Source organism: Lissotriton helveticus, chromosome 8, assembly GCF_964261635.1.
Source record: "Lissotriton helveticus chromosome 8, aLisHel1.1, whole genome shotgun sequence".
NCBI lineage: Eukaryota > Metazoa > Chordata > Amphibia > Caudata > Salamandridae > Lissotriton > Lissotriton helveticus.
The window spans coordinates 1,266,055,043-1,266,077,920 of NC_136069.1; positions in this window are offsets into that span (position 1 = coordinate 1,266,055,043).

The following is a 22,878-nucleotide window of genomic DNA, read 5'->3' on the forward strand; positions in this document are numbered from 1 at the left end:
TTTTGTAAGACCAGACAAGGTGGAAGGGCTCTGTCTGTAGCTGGACCAAAGTGTTGGAACGATCTTCCTTATGACATTAGAACCTGTAAGGAACACTTTCCTTTTAGGAAAAAATTAAAAACTTTCTTGTTCAACTATTAATCCCACTAAGTCTTCACTTAATATTGTTAGAGCAGGCCTTGGTCTCAGATGCTGCCAAAAAGGCGCGGAGATACTCCTCAGGGAGTCGATTCCCAGCGCGTTATAAGTATGCAAAATAAAAAATAAATAAATAAGGTCCAGGGTCTGCAAGCAAAAAAGCATGAGATCAATAAACAAGCAGCTGGTGTTTGTGAACTATATCCTCACAGACATGAAGGAGGGCATTAGAGAGCTCAATGATACAGTTGCAGAGGGCAATAAGGCCTGTGCAGACAGCATTATTGAAATGACTGGAGCAATCAAAGAGCTCTGTGCTACTATGCAAAGGGACCATGCATCCAGACGCAGGGAACACCAACGTCTGTACACCCATCTGGATGTTTACAGTAAGGCTGTCAACCGATTGAGCAATGCCACCTCTTTACTGACTAGGCACACAGTGGCGATGCAGATAGAAATGGCACACTGCAGAAAGGATGTTGTTAAAGGTTTGGTGTAGAAAACAAATGCAGTTGACCAGCAGCATGTGGTAAATAAATAAATAATACCCTATTTTTGACTAGACGTATATCATAACAAATAGCTCAATAAATAAGAGTCAAGATTCGAGGTAGTGGGAGTTTTTGCAGGTTTAATACAGCATAAGGACAGGAACAGGACAACCTGCATAGGAACAGGGGCCCAGCAGCTGCTGGGGCTGGGTCTGGGATGAGCGCGCTAACTTTTAATAACAATACATGAGCTTATATACAAAACGCAAGCACATAGCATTACATTGCAGTAGGCGTAGCAGTGGGTGGAGCAGAAGGCGTGACGCGTAGCAGTCGCGAAAGATAAGAGTAAAAGTAGGTGTAACTGGGCGTATACATAGACATGTGGTGCAGACGTAACAGAATATGTCATGAATGGGGCGGAAACATTGGAGGGGGCTACCTAAGGAGCCGGGACCTCTAACCTGGTGGTGCGCGCAAACTGGCAATGACGTGTTACTAGGAGAAGCTGGGGGCTATGAACTCTGTGCTAGGAGCAGAGACTAAAGTCTGGAGGGTCGGAGCGACATGTACCTAAACTCTATCTAGTATCTGATGTTTAGGGAACATGTTGATATAAACTAAGAGTCAGGAGGGGAGAGGCTAACGGACTCTTAAGACTGGAGCATGCATTATTCTACATGTAGTACGTGATGAAGAATATTAAATGACCATTAAATACAGTATTTCTCTTAACATGGAGCCGCATAGGCTAGACAATGACGGAAACTATTGATGTAGTTCAGTAGCTTAGGAATGCAGAGAAGGAGGACTGAACTGATAACTGGAACTATAACATACTTTTGGCAGACTCAGAGGCAGAGCCAAGCTGCACCGGGCACTGCGAGGCAGGAAGTAAGTGAAGGGTCGAGGATACAGGTGGGGGCTGTATCGCTCCTCAGCGAGGACTTCAGGAGACAGGAGCTGAATCTGATGTCCGGGCCCTGTTGAGGCCTAGAAACGGGGACTTTATAATGGAATAACGTGCACACTGAGAAACGTGGCAACATTACTTTACATAGGCCTCATATTCGTAGTATTCACGAGGCCTGGAAACTGGCATACTAGAGGTGGACACAACTGTAATTGCGTCATTAATCAGACATGAGGAGTACATATGCATATTGGTCATGCACACATAACATATGATGGATGACACGTAGGGACACAGAACATGACAAAATTTACTTTTCCACATTCCCTCCTTGTCACTACGTTTCCATCAGGAAACATCAATATTCATGATACCATCTATCATTTCATACAGTATCATTTGCTCGTCTCGAATTATCTTGGAACGGGATTTAGAACGGGGCTTGGGACTAGGGATACAAGAGGTAGCACACATGCCACAAATCGCAGGCGCAAAAAACAACAAGTGATGGACTGAATGTGGATCAATGTCACACACTCCCCCAGTCAAAAGATCTGGGCCCAAATCCATCGTTTTTTTGCACTCCACACCACCCTGGGTCAGATAATGGCTTTATGCAAATCAGCTCTGACCCTGTTGCCCCATGGGAACAGTCCAGTCCGAACTACAACAGCCATATCTTTCCCAGACCGGAATCAAGCATCCGAGGACCGGACCGGTTTCGAGGTAACACCTCTCTTCAGCCCGGCTAGCTTGACTCCAAGTGGTGTGGAGTGCCTGGGACCCACGTCTGGGCATCCCCAGCGCACTTAGGGCGGCAATTGCAAAAAACAACAAGTGATGGACTGAATGTGGATCAATGTCACACACTCCCCCAGTCAAAAGATCTGGGCCCAAATCCATCGTTTTTTTGCACTCCACACCACCCTGGGTCAGATAATGGCTTTATGCAAATCAGCTCTGACCCTGTTGCCCCATGGGAACAGTCCAGTCCGAACTACAACAGCCATATCTTTCCCAGACCGGAATCAAGCATCCGAGGACCGGACCGGTTTCGAGGTAACACCTCTCTTCAGCCCGGCTAGCTTGACTCCAAGTGGTGTGGAGTGCCTGGGACCCACGTCTGGGCATCCCCAGCGCACTTAGGGCGGCAATTGCAAAAAACAACAAGTGATGGACTGAATGTGGATCAATGTCACACACTCCCCCAGTCAAAAGATCTGGGCCCAAATCCATCGTTTTTTTGCACTCCACACCACCCTGGGTCAGATAATGGCTTTATGCAAATCAGCTCTGACCCTGTTGCCCCATGGGAACAGTCCAGTCCGAACTACAACAGCCATATCTTTCCCAGACCGGAATCAAGCATCCGAGGACCGGACCGGTTTCGAGGTAACACCTCTCTTCAGCCCGGCTAGCTTGACTCCAAGTGGTGTGGAGTGCCTGGGACCCACGTCTGGGCATCCCCAGCGCACTTAGGGCGGCAATTGCAAAAAACAACAAGTGATGGACTGAATGTGGATCAATGTCACACACTCCCCCAGTCAAAAGATCTGGGCCCAAATCCATCGTTTTTTTGCACTCCACACCACCCTGGGTCAGATAATGGCTTTATGCAAATCAGCTCTGACCCTGTTGCCCCATGGGAACAGTCCAGTCCGAACTACAACAGCCATATCTTTCCCAGACCGGAATCAAGCATCCGAGGACCGGACCGGTTTCGAGGTAACACCTCTCTTCAGCCCGGCTAGCTTGACTCCAAGTGGTGTGGAGTGCCTGGGACCCACGTCTGGGCATCCCCAGCGCACTTAGGGCGGCAATTGCAAAAAACAACAAGTGATGGACTGAATGTGGATCAATGTCACACACTCCCCCAGTCAAAAGATCTGGGCCCAAATCCATCGTTTTTTTGCACTCCACACCACCCTGGGTCAGATAATGGCTTTATGCAAATCAGCTCTGACCCTGTTGCCCCCTGTTGCGGGCTGAAGAGAGGTGTTACCTCGAAACCGGTCCGGTCCTCGGATGCTTGATTCCGTTCTGGGAAGGACATGGCTTTTGTAGTTCGGACTGGACTGTTCCCATGGGGCAACAGGGTCAGAGCTGATTTGCATATCGCCATTGTCTAACCCAGGGTGGTGTGGAGTGCAAAAAAACGATGGATTTGGGCCCAGATCTTTTGACTGGGGGAGTGTGTGACATTGATCCACATTCAGTCCATCACTTGTTGTTTTTGCAATTGCCGCCCTAAGTGCGCTGGGGATGCCCAGACGTGGGTCCCAGGCACTCCACACCACTTGGAGTCAAGCTAGCCGGGCTGAAGAGAGGTGTTACCTCGAAACCGGTCCGGTCCTCGGATGCTTGATTCCGTTCTGGGAAGGACATGGCTTTTGTAGTTCGGACTGGACTGTTCCCATGGGGCAACAGGGTCAGAGCTGATTTGCATATCGCCATTGTCTAACCCAGGGTGGTGTGGAGTGCAAAAAAACGATGGATTTGGGCCCAGATCTTTTGACTGGGGGAGTGTGTGACATTGATCCACATTCAGTCCATCACTTGTTGTTTTTGCAATTGCCGCCCTAAGTGCGCTGGGGATGCCCAGACGTGGGTCCCAGGCACTCCACACCACTTGGAGTCAAGCTAGCCGGGCTGAAGAGAGGTGTTACCTCGAAACCGGTCCGGTCCTCGGATGCTTGATTCCGTTCTGGGAAGGACATGGCTTTTGTAGTTCGGACTGGACTGTTCCCATGGGGCAACAGGGTCAGAGCTGATTTGCATATCGCCATTGTCTAACCCAGGGTGGTGTGGAGTGCAAAAAAACGATGGATTTGGGCCCAGATCTTTTGACTGGGGGAGTGTGTGACATTGATCCACATTCAGTCCATCACTTGTTGTTTTTGCAATTGCCGCCCTAAGTGCGCTGGGGATGCCCAGACGTGGGTCCCAGGCACTCCACACCACTTGGAGTCAAGCTAGCCGGGCTGAAGAGAGGTGTTACCTCGAAACCGGTCCGGTCCTCGGATGCTTGATTCCGTTCTGGGAAGGACATGGCTTTTGTAGTTCGGACTGGACTGTTCCCATGGGGCAACAGGGTCAGAGCTGATTTGCATATCGCCATTGTCTAACCCAGGGTGGTGTGGAGTGCAAAAAAACGATGGATTTGGGCCCAGATCTTTTGACTGGGGGAGTGTGTGACATTGATCCACATTCAGTCCATCACTTGTTGTTTTTGCAATTGCCGCCCTAAGTGCGCTGGGGATGCCCAGACGTGGGTCCCAGGCACTCCACACCACTTGGAGTCAAGCTAGCCGGGCTGAAGAGAGGTGTTACCTCGAAACCGGTCCGGTCCTCGGATGCTTGATTCCGTTCTGGGAAGGACATGGCTTTTGTAGTTCGGACTGGACTGTTCCCATGGGGCAACAGGGTCAGAGCTGATTTGCATATCGCCATTGTCTAACCCAGGGTGGTGTGGAGTGCAAAAAAACGATGGATTTGGGCCCAGATCTTTTGACTGGGGGAGTGTGTGACATTGATCCACATTCAGTCCATCACTTGTTGTTTTTGCAATTGCCGCCCTAAGTGCGCTGGGGATGCCCAGACGTGGGTCCCAGGCACTCCACACCACTTGGAGTCAAGCTAGCCGGGCTGAAGAGAGGTGTTACCTCGAAACCGGTCCGGTCCTCGGATGCTTGATTCCGTTCTGGGAAGGACATGGCTTTTGTAGTTCGGACTGGACTGTTCCCATGGGGCAACAGGGTCAGAGCTGATTTGCATATCGCCATTGTCTAACCCAGGGTGGTGTGGAGTGCAAAAAAACGATGGATTTGGGCCCAGATCTTTTGACTGGGGGAGTGTGTGACATTGATCCACATTCAGTCCATCACTTGTTGTTTTTGCAATTGCCGCCCTAAGTGCGCTGGGGATGCCCAGACGTGGGTCCCAGGCACTCCACACCACTTGGAGTCAAGCTAGCCGGGCTGAAGAGAGGTGTTACCTCGAAACCGGTCCGGTCCTCGGATGCTTGATTCCGTTCTGGGAAGGACATGGCTTTTGTAGTTCGGACTGGACTGTTCCCATGGGGCAACAGGGTCAGAGCTGATTTGCATATCGCCATTGTCTAACCCAGGGTGGTGTGGAGTGCAAAAAAACGATGGATTTGGGCCCAGATCTTTTGACTGGGGGAGTGTGTGACATTGATCCACATTCAGTCCATCACTTGTTGTTTTTGCAATTGCCGCCCTAAGTGCGCTGGGGATGCCCAGACGTGGGTCCCAGGCACTCCACACCACTTGGAGTCAAGCTAGCCGGGCTGAAGAGAGGTGTTACCTCGAAACCGGTCCGGTCCTCGGATGCTTGATTCCGTTCTGGGAAGGACATGGCTTTTGTAGTTCGGACTGGACTGTTCCCATGGGGCAACAGGGTCAGAGCTGATTTGCATATCGCCATTGTCTAACCCAGGGTGGTGTGGAGTGCAAAAAAACGATGGATTTGGGCCCAGATCTTTTGACTGGGGGAGTGTGTGACATTGATCCACATTCAGTCCATCACTTGTTGTTTTTACAAATCGCAGGGCCACATTGTATACAGAGACAGCAGCTAAATATGATCGCTACTGCAATACCTAGAAAGGACAGGACTTTCCATCCCCATGCGGAAATTATATTCCAGAACCAACCGGACCATGTCCAGGTGCCTGGATCTTGGTGTAACAGATGGGCAATTTTATGGAGTCTGGTTATAGCTGAATAAACAGACGGCGCGTTATTTGGAATGAAAATGCAGCAACTAGATCCGATGACTCTACAGGCCCCGCCCCTATCGGCCAGTATGACGTCAAGGACGAGACGATTCTGTAAAACGACAATTCTCATAAAGGATTGCTCTTCGGTTAAGTTACCTAGAGCGGAGGCAGTCTCATCTACTACAGCTTCAAGGGTTCTTGTTAACCTACGGATTAGCTTACTGTTTACAACTGTACCTAAATAAGGGAACACACCTTTATCAATATCAATGAATTGTTCTGCAGCAGTTTCAGTATAATCGACAATCGGGAGGTTTCTCTTGTGTCTAGTATGTACTAGATGTGTATTTCTATGATAATCAGGTGGGGCTAGAAAAACTGGTGGCAGTAGGAAGGCAATGTAACAGGTTCCCTCCCAATCGAGGGGCAGACGAACATATGCGGTTTGACCACAAACAAAATAAGAATGACGTGAAGCTTTAAAAATAGATTTCCCACTGTCACTATACTTGACAATAGTAGTACATTCACTATGTCCTACGTGTACAGAACCATAATTACGAACACATAATTCGCCTTTGACTGGTAATACTGAAATAGCAGGTGAGTCTGGAGTAGTATCAGACTGAACATTCAGGACCATAAAATTCGAAGAATAGTTACCTAAATTGTACACTTCATTTTCTAGATCTAACCCTGTTCGGTGGGGGAGACCTTGCTTGTCTGGGAAACATGTACTGTTAAGAAAAGACATATCTGTTGAGGATGACGTTAACGTGGACCATGCTCCACACGAACCATTATGTGAAAAAGGATAAGGAAAGAGTGGCAGAACTCCCTTCGGTGTCTGGAAAGGGGGGAGTCGACCACACACCCAACAATTAGTGGCATTGCTGGTCTGGTGTGAGTAATGTAACATACGGATAAATGAGTTATTACGCATAGCGAGGCGGTAGGACAGTTCATGAGGGGGCAGATCACTAAACGTGTGCTCTACTGTAACATTAGCAGACTTATTTACATGAAGAACTGGGAAATATAGAAAAAAGGCATAACTGGTGCAGGAAATCATAATGCTGATGAATAATATGAAACTTAGAAAAACGATACATCTGATTGAGTTTTTACTAACTCTCTCACTATGGGGGTCTATTTTATACATGTCAGAAACAGTCTAACCGTTTCACCTAGGGGAGGACTTATACAATCAAACTGACTGACTTATTTTACTAGACCGTAGTTTTTGCTTATACTCCTGCTGCGGAGTTTTCTCTACCAAGGGAGGGGTTGTATCAATGTCATTTGCGGGACAGTCCTTAGGAACAATGTTCTGGCAAGTCTTGATATCCTGGGAAATGTTTTTAGAGACCGGTTTCAGTCCTTTAAAAAGTTTAACGTGAGAAAGGTGTATCCATCCTTTTCGGCCTTCCAACTTCACGGCTGTACGGGTGGTGAGGAGGACCTGACGGGGCTCTTTCCATCGAGGCTCCAGCGGACTTGATCTGTCAAAGTTTCGGACCATCACCATCGAACCTGGAACGATTTCGTGCGGTGCCACCTCGGTATTGTCTGGAAATGCGGCGGCAACCTGTGAACGACATGAGTTGAGGGCAGACATCAAGGAAGCTAGGTAATCTGTCAGCATATTACATGAAACATCAGTAATACTTCGGGGTCTAGGAGTACCCCACATGTTAGGGGGGCGGCCGAATACGACCTCATACGGGGACAGACCTGATCTGGAATGTGCGACCATGCGCATATAAAACAAAGCAACTGGCAGAGCTACTAGCCAGTCCACACCCTTATCTTTACATATTTTTGCAATTCGAATTTTCAGAGTCTGATTATGTCTCTCGACTAGACCGGCTGCTTCAGGATGGCGTACACAATGAAACTTCCACTGGTACCCTAACAACAGGGAAACGTGCTTCATCAACTCAGATGAGAATGGCTGACCGTTATCAGAATATACGACTCTAGGGAGTCCATATCGAGGGAAAAACTCACGAACCAACTGCTTGGCAGTGGTCGCGGCTGTGTAATCTGGGACTGGATATGCTTCTGTCCATCTGGACAAAGCGCATACAACTACAAGGACATACTTGAAACCTCGACATCGCTCCATCTGAATATAATCCATCTGGAGGACTTCAAAAGGGTGGTCAGGGGGCTGGAATCCACCTTGTTCCACCGGGACACTTTTACCTGGATTAAACTGACAACATATCATACAGGTACGGACTTTCTGCTTGGCTGCAGCTCGTAAATGCTTGTTGAACCAAATGTTCTGGATACTGTCTAACATAGCTTTTTCTCCTAAATGTGCTGGACTATGTGCGGTATTAATGATGACTTGAACCATAGAGTCGGGGAGAAACCATGTGGCTCTACCCTTCGTTAACTATCCTTGATCTGTCTGGACCCCTCCTTGTTCGGACCATTTCTTGATTTCATCGGGAGTAGCATGTAACTGGATATCTATGACATCTTGTGTAGGGTCCTTAACTGTCATACATGTAATCGGATCTGGAGTATGTGTCAGGTTAACTGGAATGTCTGGAGTCTGTGCTGTAAGCTTGGCTGTGCGGTCTGCTAGATCGTTACCTTGAGAAATAATGTCAGTAACTTTCGTATGTGCTTTGTATTTCATGATAGCAATGGATGTCGGTAAATGTATGGCATCTAACAGAGCTTGAATAAGGAGACCATGCTGAATCTTGGTTCCATGAGAAGTCATGAAACCTCTCTCCTGCCAGAGCACTCCAAAGTCGTGTACAACTCCAAACACGTAACGTGAATCTGTGTAAACATTAACTTTCAGGTTCTTGGCGTGTATACAGGCTTGTGTCAGAGCAACTAGCTCTGCTGCTTGAGCGGACAGGGTATCAATACGGTGTGTTTCAATAACTTCGGTGTCAGTAGTCACTGCATACGCGGCGACTAGTTCTCCTGTACTAGTTCTCATACATGAACCATCCACATAAAGTGTCAGGTCAGGATCTGGCAACGGAATATCTGTCAGATCTTGTCTTGGCTTTGTCGTAATGTTAACTACTTCCACACAGTCATGTGGGTCAGGATTTGAATTAACTGATGGTAACAGTGTAGCAGGATTCAGGACGTTGCAGCGTCTAATTTCTATGTGTGGCTGGAACAATGTCAATTCATAACCTGTTAAACGTGCAATTGTCAAGTGCTGAGTTTGTGTTCGGTTTAAAAGAACTTCCACGGAATGTGGAACTTGTACTGTCAGGGAGTGTCCTAAGACTATGGAATCACTTTGTCTGATAGCTAATGCTGTGGCGGCAACTGACTTGAGGCACGCAGGCAATGCCTGGGCGACTGGATCTAATGTGCTAGAAAAATAAGCACGGGGCTTGTATTGTCCTGCTTGATCTTGTGTGAGAACAGATAATGCTGTACCTTCGCGTTCAGTAACGAAAAGTGTAAAAGGCTTATTGTAGTTCGGTGTAGCTAGAACTGGAGCTTGGCATAAGGCTTTCTTTAACTCGTTGAAACTAAGTGTATGTTCTGATGTCCAAGGGAGAACAGTCGATACGGCTGCCTCCTGTGTCGTTAACTGTATCAGTGGCTTGGCTAGAAATGCATACTGGGGAATCCATTGTCTACAATAAGAAGTAAGGCCGATAAAGGCACGTACCTCCTTCTGGGTTCTGGGCTGGGGAAGACTCGCTATTAACTGGATGCGGTCTGGTGTCAACTGCCTACCCCTCTTGGACAGCAAGTGTCCTAAGTATACCACTTGCTGGACACAGAATTGAAGCTTCGAAGGGGACACCTTGTGCCCCATCTCGGCTAGGAAATACAGAACCGTCAGTGACGCTCGCTCGCAGTCACGTTCAGAACGGGCTGTGATCAGTAGATCATCGACATACTGGAGCAGGGCAGTGTCAGTTGGCATGTGAATGTTATCTAGTTGTCTCTTAAGTGCTTGACTGTAAATACTAGGGCTTTCTGTGAAACCTTGAGGAGCGCGTGTGAACATATAGCTCCTTCCATTTAAACAAAATCCGAAAAGAAACTGGCTGTCTGGATGAATTGGAACACTAAAAAATGCGTTCTTGAGGTCTATGACAGTAAAGAACGTGGCTTCGGAATCAATGGCTGTTAATAGGGAAGAGATGTCTGGGACAACTGGGTACTGCGGAATAATACATTTGTTAAGCTCTCGTAAATCAATCACTAATCGATATACAGGGGGTGCATTTGGATCAGTACGTTTCATGACTGGAATGATCGGAGAATTACATACGTTGGAGTCAGTTTCTACAACCACTCCTTGAGCGATGAGCTCGTCAATAATTTTGGATAAGGCTGCTACAGCCTCGGGTGGCAATCTGTACTGTCTGATTCGTGGTAACACTACACCTGGTTTGAGGGTCACACGATAGGGTGTGATTTGCATGTAACCTACATCAGTTGGACCTTGCGCCCATAAATGCTGCGGAACTTTAGACAGTCTTGAATCAAAATCTCGTAATACATAGTGACCCTTAAAGTCACGTAGGAACAGACGTATTCCCTCTGGGGAACAGCAAATGACTGCACCTAATTCTTTCAGTGTCTTAATGCCTAATAGGTTTTCTGGACATGACTTAGTAAGTAACAGATCAGTAGTACGGGACAATGGACCTACTTCTAGAGTAACTGGCTTTGAAATCTCATTAACGATAGGCTTTCCTGAAAATCCAAGGGAAACATTTCTTGAGCCTGAGAGCGGAGCCCCTGGAACTTCGGCGTGACTAATTGTGGTCCTACTTGCCCCTGTATCAATCAAAAACTTTCTGTCTTTCCCTAATACTTGACTGTGAACATAGGGACCTTCTTGATCTACAGGTATCTCGATGAGAGGCAAGCCTACCTCCCTCTCTAGGCTGTTTCATGAATATGGCTGATACTCTGGATACTCAGACTGTGCATACTGGTACATCTGCGATGTAACCTGCTGTGTTGCAGCGATAGGCTGCGGTACTGTAACTGTCTGTGGTGCATTCTGTGACTGAGGAGTCTGTGAAACTTGTTCTTGTCTAGGCGGACGTGGTCTTTCTTTAGTCTTACCAGTAGCTATGTTGTGTTTCAGAACTGCACACTCGTTTATAAAATGACCTGGCTGTTTACAATAATTGCAGTTCCCTTTAACGGGAGCTGCAGGATGACTGGCTTGATTCGGACCCCTCTTCTGACTGTCTTGAGGAACAGATTGTGCAACTAGCACTTTCATTTTCGTGTCTTTCATACGTTTTCTCTCGTGTTCTTGCTCTTCCCTGATTCTATTCTGGTGGTACTGGAGCATCTGGAGCATCTGGGACGGAGTATTAGCTTGCCAGGTGCTTTCGACTTTCAAAACTCGATTTTTAATTGATGGACTTGAATTCTCGACTAATTTAGTAACAAAAAGGTGAGGGTATGACTCACTACTTGTCTTGAGACCACTGTTGATACTGAAACATTTTTCAAATCTAGAATAAAAATCACTAATATCTTCATCTTGTTTCTGTTTACAGGCTGAGATTGCATCCCAGTCTTCTTTTCTGGTTGTCAATAATCTGGGTAAAACTTGAATCAATAATTCTGGTAATTCTTTACATTTATCTCCAAGACCGGTACCTGGTACTCGTGCCTTGTCTTCAGCTTCTAGAGCTGTCCAATCGATCTTTTTCTCTCCCACCTCCCATTCTTTTTCCTTTAGCTTTTCATACACCCCTGCGGGCAACAGGACCTTTAACATTTTAATGATATCTGGGTAAGTGTATTCTCCCATACGGAGCATGTCTTTTAATTCTCTATGGAACCCTGCTGGATCTTTGTCATGACAGGGAATTAATTTCTTCATTTCAAGGAGTTCCATCTTCGTGATTGGAGTGTATACAAACACTCGTTGCATTTCGCCACCCGTTCCTCTAACTGGGTGGACTTCTCGTAGCGGATTCTGTCTGTCTATGTAGAATGATTTACTTTCTGGGGGTGAGACATGAACAAAATGCGGGTTTAAAAACGTTCTATATTTGTGACGTTGTTCTAGAATGACACTAATTAAATCGGTACCTAGACCTCTCCATCTGTACTGGAGTAACTCGTTCAGGACATCATGTAACGGACCTGGATCAGAGTGCTGACCCTCATACAGAGTAATGAGGTACTGAATCATATACATACCCACCAGTCGCTGCTCGGCTGGGGGCATTTTCAGAAACATTTGTGCCACTATTTCATCTGGAAAAGTGGTAGAATCAGTAATCCATCGGACTGCTGATCGGACTATTTCTTGTTCATGCATAGTACTTAACTCACTGTAACCGATTCGTGATTTCAGAATGTGATCGGTAGCTTGGAATACTTGTTCTAGGGAACCTTGTTCTGGTGCTGGATGATGGAAAATAGACTTGTGTTCTAGACGCAAATGGCGATCTGGAAATCTAGATTTTCCTACATACGCTATTCTGGCAGTATTCTCGTCGTCTTCCTCTTCAGGATCAGAGATACTTTCTTTCTCGCTTACTTGTGCTGCTTTACGCTGTTCGTGTATCTTTATTATCTCTCTACGGATTTTCTTGTACATACTTTCCATGGCACTAATGGTATTGTGCTTTCCTTCGGCTATATTATCACTCCACTTTGTCAGAGTTTTCATTTCGGCTGGATCTTTAGACGGGTAATCTTGTTCTCTTATTAGACAATTAATTAAGAACTTTAATATCATACGCTGAATCTCGGCTTTCCTTTGAGACATGGCATCACTAATACTTTCTGGATCATCCCCTGTACGGATGAAACGATATATTCTGTCTAGATCTTCTTTCATATTCGGCAAGGTGACTAGATACTCGGTCACCCTCCTTACGCGTACTGAATATAAAACCATATTAAATTCGCCTGGAACTGGGTCATAGACACATTCGCCAAGGGTTTGCCTGATTTCTGCAACAGACTTATTACTTTTAGGAGTACGCTGTGATGCTTGAGCATGTAATTCGAGTGCTGATAAACGCTTGTATGGCGGCGGGGTTTGAGGAAGACCTCCTCCCGCGGCCCCTAAACTGGAATCATCAACTGATGCTTTTCGTCCTGGCAGGGTCGGTAATTGTAACGTGGGCTGGACTTGTATGGCGGGCTGACCCGGGGGGGCTGTTAAAGGCACCCCGGGGTCTGGAGGAACAGGAATTACCTGATTTACAGGGACTGGCGGAGCGCGAACAAGATTTGCATATTCGGGGACTGTGTCGTCCAGATAGGACGAAATAAAAATATCAGCTGCGGTCTGTTTGTGACGTAGCTTGGTCGGAACTAATGGTGGCGGGAAATTACTGGATGCCTCTGGGGTCGCTTTTGGCAAGCCCTCAGCAAGAAGAGGATACATACCCTTAATAAGGGCATGCCTCTGTCTGTCTGACTGTTCAGTTCTAACTCGTTCACCTATCTCGATTAATTCTCTTTCTTGGGCTCGTTCTTGGAATTCTCTACTTAGTTCTGACTTTCTGATTTCTTTTTCGGTTCTTTTATGAGCTTCTTTGCGCCATAACTCGATGGCGTCTTTCTGTGACTGTCTGGCTTTCTTTTTCCATAATGCTTCTTCTACTCGCATGATGCATTCAGCATCCCATGTACCCGATACGGGCCATCTATACTTTTCTTCTAACTGTTTGGTATAATCTACCCATAAATCTAGATACAATATGGCGCTTATGCCATGCTTCTGATACATAAAATGACCTGGACTGTCCCTGGGCGGGACAGGAACTGCTTCTTCTAACAAACCCTTTCTAGTTTTTAACTGACGTAGTCTCGAAAAGAGAGACATTGTAAACTTGAATCGGAACACAATACAATAAACGAGAAACAATAACAATTGGGAGAACAATTCAGGCATACCACGACATTGGAAATACATTGAAAACATCATAACATTACAGTTCGGACAGAAATATTACCTGGAATACTGAGAACAGAAACACAAGAATTTCTCGAGAACGGAACAGACTAGAGTTACTGGATGCACTGCTGAAACAGTACGGAACATACCGGTCCCATAAAGGGACGCATCAAGACCCGTATCCACCTAGGTGAACACTTCGTTTGTGGGCCTGGGTACCACCTACCCACGGACCAGAGTCAATTTAGATTGACCCTGTCTAGATACTACCCCAGCAATGGTACTCACCGGGCAGCAAGAACGGAAGGCCTTGGACTGGACTGGACTGCTACGACGACGGACGACGAACTTCGGACTTCAGTTACGGGTGGGCCTCCGGATACCTCGGACCTTGGACTCTTGGCTTGGGCTCTGGTCGGGACTCGCCGCGTTCCTCCACCGTCTCGTTTGGATGCTGGACCGCCTCCTCCGTCTCCTCCGTGGGCCTGAGGGATACTTGAGCAGAAATATCTGCCACTGCGCAGAAGAGTTCCGTCACGACTGCAGAGGGTCAGGGGGTCGGCGTGGCTTCACCGACGCGTGGGGAAAGGGCAAGTCCCTATTCGGGCGCCATTATGTGGTAAATAAATAAATAATACCCTATTTTTGACTAGACGTATATCATAACAAATAGCTCAATAAATAAGAGTCAAGATTCGAGGTAGTGGGAGTTTTTGCAGGTTTAATACAGCATAAGGACAGGAACAGGACAACCTGCATAGGAACAGGGGCCCAGCAGCTGCTGGGGCTGGGTCTGGGATGAGCGCGCTAACTTTTAATAACAATACATGAGCTTATATACAAAACGCAAGCACATAGCATTACATTGCAGTAGGCGTAGCAGTGGGTGGAGCAGAAGGCGTGACGCGTAGCAGTCGCGAAAGATAAGAGTAAAAGTAGGTGTAACTGGGCGTATACATAGACATGTGGTGCAGACGTAACAGAATATGTCATGAATGGGGCGGAAACATTGGAGGGGGCTACCTAAGGAGCCGGGACCTCTAACCTGGTGGTGCGCGCAAACTGGCAATGACGTGTTACTAGGAGAAGCTGGGGGCTATGAACTCTGTGCTAGGAGCAGAGACTAAAGTCTGGAGGGTCGGAGCGACATGTACCTAAACTCTATCTAGTATCTGATGTTTAGGGAACATGTTGATATAAACTAAGAGTCAGGAGGGGAGAGGCTAACGGACTCTTAAGACTGGAGCATGCATTATTCTACATGTAGTACGTGATGAAGAATATTAAATGACCATTAAATACAGTATTTCTCTTAACATGGAGCCGCATAGGCTAGACAATGACGGAAACTATTGATGTAGTTCAGTAGCTTAGGAATGCAGAGAAGGAGGACTGAACTGATAACTGGAACTATAACATACTTTTGGCAGACTCAGAGGCAGAGCCAAGCTGCACCGGGCACTGCGAGGCAGGAAGTAAGTGAAGGGTCGAGGATACAGGTGGGGGCTGTATCGCTCCTCAGCGAGGACTTCAGGAGACAGGAGCTGAATCTGATGTCCGGGCCCTGTTGAGGCCTAGAAACGGGGACTTTATAATGGAATAACGTGCACACTGAGAAACGTGGCAACATTACTTTACATAGGCCTCATATTCGTAGTATTCACGAGGCCTGGAAACTGGCATACTAGAGGTGGACACAACTGTAATTGCGTCATTAATCAGACATGAGGAGTACATATGCATATTGGTCATGCACACATAACATATGATGGATGACACGTAGGGACACAGAACATGACAAAATTTACTTTTCCACAAGCAGACAGCAAATATAGGAGGCACAGGTCTCCTGCGGGCACGGGACAGTCAGGAGGTCTCCAGCTGCAGCAGCATCACCCCACCAATGACAGAACCCAGACGGCATAGTGTGAGACAGGGAACTCCATCAGATGCCTCATCAAGGGAGGTAAGTCAGCACACTGAGCGTGCAACTGCAGGACGTGGACGAAGGAAATAGACAGTGTTGCCACAGCTGGATGATAATGGGTGAAGTAACCCATGGCATATGTACATTTGTCATAACATTACTCATGTCCTGTGTACATGAGATGTGAGATGCAACAACAAGTGCCACACATAACGTATGTTTGTGGGCTGTGTGAATGCAATTTCACTGATGCTAAGGTACATTAAAACACAGTCAATCACAAACCATTAGTGGCTTTGTGTCATCAATACTCACCTACAAATAGTTCTGTGTTACTTCTGCATGTCTGTGACAGCCATCAGCTGCCCCTACACCACCTACTTTTCTGGGACGTGGACCTGGTACCTCATCCTCATCTGATTCTGTATCTGTAAGTTCCAGTGGTATGCCTTTTCTTGTTGTAATGTTGTGCAGCATGGCACAAGTAGCCACAATCTTGCTGCAAGTCTCTGGCCCATACTGCAGTGCTTCTCTGCTCTTGTGCAGGCATCGGAACCTGCTCTTCAGTATACAAAATGTCCGCTCGATGACGCAGCGCGTTGACTTGTGTGCGCGATTGGATCTTTTCTCACTCGTATTAGCCGGATTTAGGTACGGTGTGAGGATGAATGCACACACAGCAAATGCACTGTAACCTACAGGTTGAAAGACGTATGGTTACTCACTGTCCTATCACTGTAGCTCTAAAGTACATATCAGAGTGGCTAACATGTATTTACCTAGCAGGTATCCCTCGCCAAATTTGACCTCGGTGAGACGTGTGTATATTCCACTGTCTCTAAAAATGAAGCAATCGTGTGTGCTGCCAGGATACTTTGCAACTATATCAGTTATGATGTGTTTAGCATTGCAGATGACCTGTATGTTTAGTGAATGGAATGATTTCCAGTTCCTGAAAACTTACTCATTGTCTGAGGGGGGTGAGAGGGCTACATGTGTCCCATCTATGCAACCAATGACACAGGGAATCTGGGCAATCTGGTAGAAGTCCAATTGGGCCTGCTGCAATGCCTGTTGTGTGTTGGGGAATATGATGTGATGGTATATCTTTGGACCATTGCATCCAAGAATGCATGGAAGAAGCATGATAGGCAACTCTGGGACTCCCCTCCTCCTGTAGCCATCACCCCCTGGAAGCTCCCTGATGCCAGTACGTGCAGTGAACAGAGGACCTGCACATGTGATGGAATAGTTTGGGTTCTGCAGGTTGGGTGTTCAAGCATAGGTTTTAGCTCAGCAATCAAATCCAGTATGGTAGCTGAGTCCAGCCTATACTTCTCATGTATCTCTTCCTCTGTCAGCTGGAACAGAGTGATGTGCACTCTGAAGGCCCGTTCCTGTCTCCTCCTTCTCTGTGCTGCTGTTCGAATCCGCATCCTCCTGGCTATGACATACAACGCTGCCATTGTGGAAGTCCCTGGGGCATTCTGGGCCTGTTTAAGTTAGTTGCACTTGGTTACCACCTGGCTTGAATTGGTGGTAATTTCCAGGTGCAAAACTGCAAATTCTATCTCTTCGCAAATTGCGTTTTTTTATACATTTGTTTGCTAATTTGCAATTTGCGACAATCAATTTAGCGAATTTGCAGATTGCGGCACGGTAATTGCAAATTCGCAATTGATTTTTTGCTAAACGGTGGCCTCGCAAAATTTGAAATCGCTAGTTTTGCGATTCTCTATTTTGTGATGCGAATCAATGACATACATTGGAGAAGCCAATTTTGCGATCGCAAACATTGTTTTTTAAGCTATTTGCATGGTGTTTACGACCTCAATATTGCTTGATACATAGGGCCCTAAAAGTTTCTATCAGCAGAATTAATCTGACAGGCATCCATCAATAACTCTAAGATGTATAGCTTCTTCATCATTAACTTAATTGAACATACAGTGTTTGATAAGTGTGCTGAGTCTCTCTACAAATTCATCATTGTTTTCACTAACTTTCTGTCGATCTCACTACTGCGGTGGGGTCAGGCGGCTCGCCATGAGTTCCTTCTGGCGAAACGGATTCTTCAAAAGCACGAGGTCTCTTACTCATTGGCATATCCTGCTAAACTGCGTGTCAAGCAAGGCTCCAAGACGCTCATTTTCCCGGATTCCAGGGAGGCGTTGGTATTTGCAAAGAAGCTGGACAGGTTACATCGTTCCTCGCCTACCAAATCCCAGGCTGCTGCTGATGACAATCTCAGTGATAATGACTGAATTGCTGTTAAGTGTTTGCTAGTCTGCTGACTGTATTCCATGTTACTCAGGCTCTTAGTTCGAATTAGCCCTCTTGGTCATTACTGCCTCCTAGGACATCCCATTCCATACCTCTGCTCTGGGCGTGGTGTCCTCCACTCTTTGATGTTTATTTCTTGTTGTCTGCCATGATTTACGGCTTGGCCACCCTGTCTTTTCGGAAGGAGTATATGCTGAGCGATGCCATCCCCCCACGGGATAGACATTTCCCTTCCTAGTTGTGGGTTGCAGGGGTGGGAATGGGTGGTATCTCAGCCTGATTGGGGGGTGGGAGAGGGGGTGGGGGGTCCTATGCGTTCATCTGTTTTGGGGATGAGCTCGGGTGGTCGGGTTGGGGGTTTCTGTGGTTTGTTGCTTCCTTTGAGGCCATCTTGTTTTTTTTAGCACAGGTTCATTCGCCTGGCTTCTTCACGACATGTCACTCCATTTGTGCACCCCTCAGGCTTAACGCCATCTTTCCTCCATGCACCTCTGTTGTCCAAATTTCTACTGGGTGGGGTTGTAATGTTGTTTGAATTGGCACCTCCTTACGAGGACTTAGTTGTATTTTGGACTATGCTATCTCATTGCGCTTTCAAGGTTATTGCACTGCCCTTCTTTCTCCATTATTCACGACACCGCTCCATGCCTCTGCACGAAGGTTCTACCTCCCTCACTACTTTCCTCAACACTACGTCCCTTGACACGGCACCATGACAGACACTACCCTACGGACCTGGAATGTCCGTGGGCTTAACGACCACCGCAAGGTGTGACAGGTCCATGCACATCTTACTCGGCTTAAGGTGGACTTTTGTTTTTTACAAGAGACCCATCTGTTACCTGCTACCTACTCCAGACTCCTTTCCCGACACTGGGGAGAAATTCACTCTTCCTTCTACTCCAATTACTCTCGGGGGTGTTTATCCTGCTACACAAAAAGCTCCTGTGGCAGACTTCCCAGGTGGTCACTGAGCCTGGGGGGCGATTTGTGATCCTTCATGGAACCCTGCTAGCCCAGCCCCTGACACTCGCTGCTCTGTACGGTCCCAACTGCGACGACCGGACTTCTTCGCGCAAGTCTGGTGCCACATCTCGGCCCTTGGCCCTGCTGCACTTCTTTGGGGGGTGATTTTAATGTAACACTGTCTGCTACTTTAGACCGTTCCGGCCCCCATGCCCTCACCCGCGCATGGCTTCACTTCTCAACTACATTCTCACTGAAAATTCCCTATACGACACGTGGCGCCACACTCTCCCCGCGGCCTGAGAGGGTACCTGCGTCACTGGCTCCCACAGCTGTTGGTCCCGGAAGGTTTTAAAGCCGTCATTTGTGGGGAATGTAATTCCAAACAGTCTAACGTCGTAGGCTCCATTTGTGGCACTCTCGACAAATTGGAAAGTGAGATTAAGATTCTTGACCCTTGTCACGCCCGGGACCCCAACCCTGACACGCTTGCCCAGATCCACTGGAAACTTACCGACTTCGCTGACGAGGCTAACAGAGAACTTGCATTTCTCATAGGGAGGCACGGGCGCGCCGATTTGGTGAGGGCGATCGCCATGGTAAAACCTTCGCCAATCTCCTCCGCCTACCTCGGGCCGCGTCCTACATCACCGCCCTTCAGGATGGTGACCCTTGCCTGAACCACCTCCCTGAGGAAATTAAAGCATGCTTTACTACATTTTATACACAACTTTACATGACGGGTTCAGTACCTCCATGTGAGGTTCTCGACCAATATTTTGACACCCTTCAGCTCCTTTGGCTCGGCAATTCCAACAGGAAGTTCCTCGATGAGCCATTCTCTAAAGAAGAGATCCAAGCGGCGATTAATGGTATGCCCAGGGACAAGGCCCCCTGCTCGGCCGGCCTGCAGGCCTCCTTCTATAAGGCCGTTGCTCGATTTCGGTCTCTCATTTAGCCTCCAGGTATAATGAGTCCTTTGAAACATGTAATTTCTCCCCGTCACTACGCGAGGCTTTGCTCACTTTACTCCTTTGTTCGCCCTAAATTGGCAGGGTATGCCCAGACGTGGGTACCTTGCTCACTTTGCCACTGGAATTAAGCTAGCCTGACTGATGACGGCTGATTTGCCAGAAACCGGTCCCAGGATGCTTGTTTCCGGTCCAAGGAAGACATGGCTTGGCAGTTCGGGCTGGACTGTTCCCATGAGGCACAGGGTCAGACTGATTTGCATATGACCATGTCTGAACTGGGGTGACGGAGTGAGCTAAAGAATGATTGTGGAGTAAACCCAGATCAGTTGACTGGGAGTGAGTGCTTGCATTGTTCAACACTCCGTCCATCATCCCCTTTAGTTTTGCTTTGTTCGTCCCCATTTGGCAGGGTATGCCCAGACGTGGGTCCCTTGCTCACTTTGCCACTGCATTCAAACTAGCCTGTCTGATGACAATAAAATCTTTGCCAAACTACTCACCTCCCACCTTCCTCTTCTCATGCCACTCATTGCCCACCCGGACCAGTCCGGTTTAATTCCCGATCGCTCGACCTCCCACAATCTCCGGACCATTTTCTCCGTTCTCCATCAAATGAACCCAACGCTCCTGGAAGTGGCCGCCCTACTTGATGGTGTGGAGAAGTGTGGCTCAGGGGTTAGAGGCAGCAGACCCGGAAGCTGAGATCGGTCCTGGACCAGGGTTCAATTCCCCGCCTCGGCGGGTCTTGGGCTAAAAATTCCACGGACTCGATAATTCTCGCCCCGGTGCCTCCTCGACTCACGGGTTCACACTCTGCGACTCTGGGCAATAGCTTGCTTAATCTCCACAACGGCCCCTCGCGGCGGGATGCCTGACTTTCACCTTGTGGATACCCTGCTATCTCACAGGGGAATACCAGGAAGGGTTCCCAAAGCAAGCGCCGGGAAACCCACTGCGGGTAGCTGTGCGCTATATAAGCTCAACTACACATGCCACCAAAGCCTTTGATACCTTAGAGTGGCCTTTCCTGTTTTATCTACTTCCCACTTGGGTTTCAGCCCGGTCTTTTTACGCAAAGTGTTGCTCCTTTACACCCTTCCTACTGCCCATCTCCGTATTAACGGCTAAATCTCTGAGCCCATCTGCATCGGATGTGGCACTCGACAGGGGTGTCCGCTATCCCCCATGCTTTTTGCCATCGCAATGGAACCCCTCGCAGCACGACTCCGACAACATCATACCCAGATAGGCATTGGCTTTGTGGCTCGCGCTTTATTAGTTTCAATGTACACGGATAATGTTACACTTTATGTCCGCAATCCCCAGGATAACCTCAGCCCACAGGTTTGTGAGGTGATACACTTTGGCGGTTACTCTGGAATCCAGGTGAACTGTAGTAAGTCCGTGCTATTTCCCCTAACTGATGCCACAATGCCCTTTGCTCCAGACTATCCCTTTGTATGGGCGTCAGAGTCCACTAGATCCTTAGGCATCTGGCTGAGCAGAGATGTAGATGAACTTTGGAGAGCTAACTTTGGCCGTGTAGTGGACTGGTTTGAGTCCAAGAACCCCTCTGGAGCCGGCTGCCTCTGTCTCCAGCCGGGCTCATAGCCATTGCCAAAATGGTGGTGCTCCCCTAGTTTTTATATCTAGTCATCAATATCCATTCCCTCTCACTGCCCACTTTTTCCGCAAGGTTTGTTCTTTGCTAATCACCGTGATTGGGGCCTGTCGGCAACCCAGGATCGCATATAATATCCTTACCCTCCCGATGTCGCGTGGCAGGCTAGTGCCCCGGATTTTAAGCTCTATGCCCTTAGTGCCTAAGGCCAGTTTTCTTCATTTCTGGCTTCACCCCACTCCGTTCCAGCCTCACATTGTGGTGGAGGCGGACCTCTCCGCCCCGTGCCCGCTCACGACTGCTTTATTTGCCTGGGCAAAACTCCCACACACTGAGATTGACACGGTTGAGCCCTTGCGTTGGGCCTGGGACGGGCTCTGGAAATTTTCAGGCTCTGATAAGCTTTCTGAGAACATAATGCCAATCGCTCATCACCCAGCTTTCCCTCCTCTCCAGTCTTCTGGGATTGTTAAACATGCCACTCGCCTGGGGCTCTCCACAGTGTTGGATCTCAACCCTGGGAACACATTCTTCTCGCTTGCTGCCGACTCCTGGCCCATGGACACCCTGTTTTATTAGCAACTCAGGGCTGTCTTTAGAAAGCTTCACCTCTCGTTTCCCAAACCCCCCCCTTCGATGGCCACTCTCGATCTCCTCTACGCGTCCCCCTCTTCTAAGAAATTAGTTACTAAAATCTACGCTTTCACACTAGCCGCATCTTCCACCTCCACTGACCGGGCGCGTGTTGTGTGGGGCGAGGACCTGGGAGTCGAAATCTCTCAAGTCGACTGGTTGTATTGTTGTAATCAGATGAAACATCTCTCCCCAAATTATCCTCCGCGCCTCATTTACTTTAAGTACATACATAGGCTATATCGGACTCCCGCCCAAATGCACTAGTTGGGACTCATTGCAAATGATAGATGC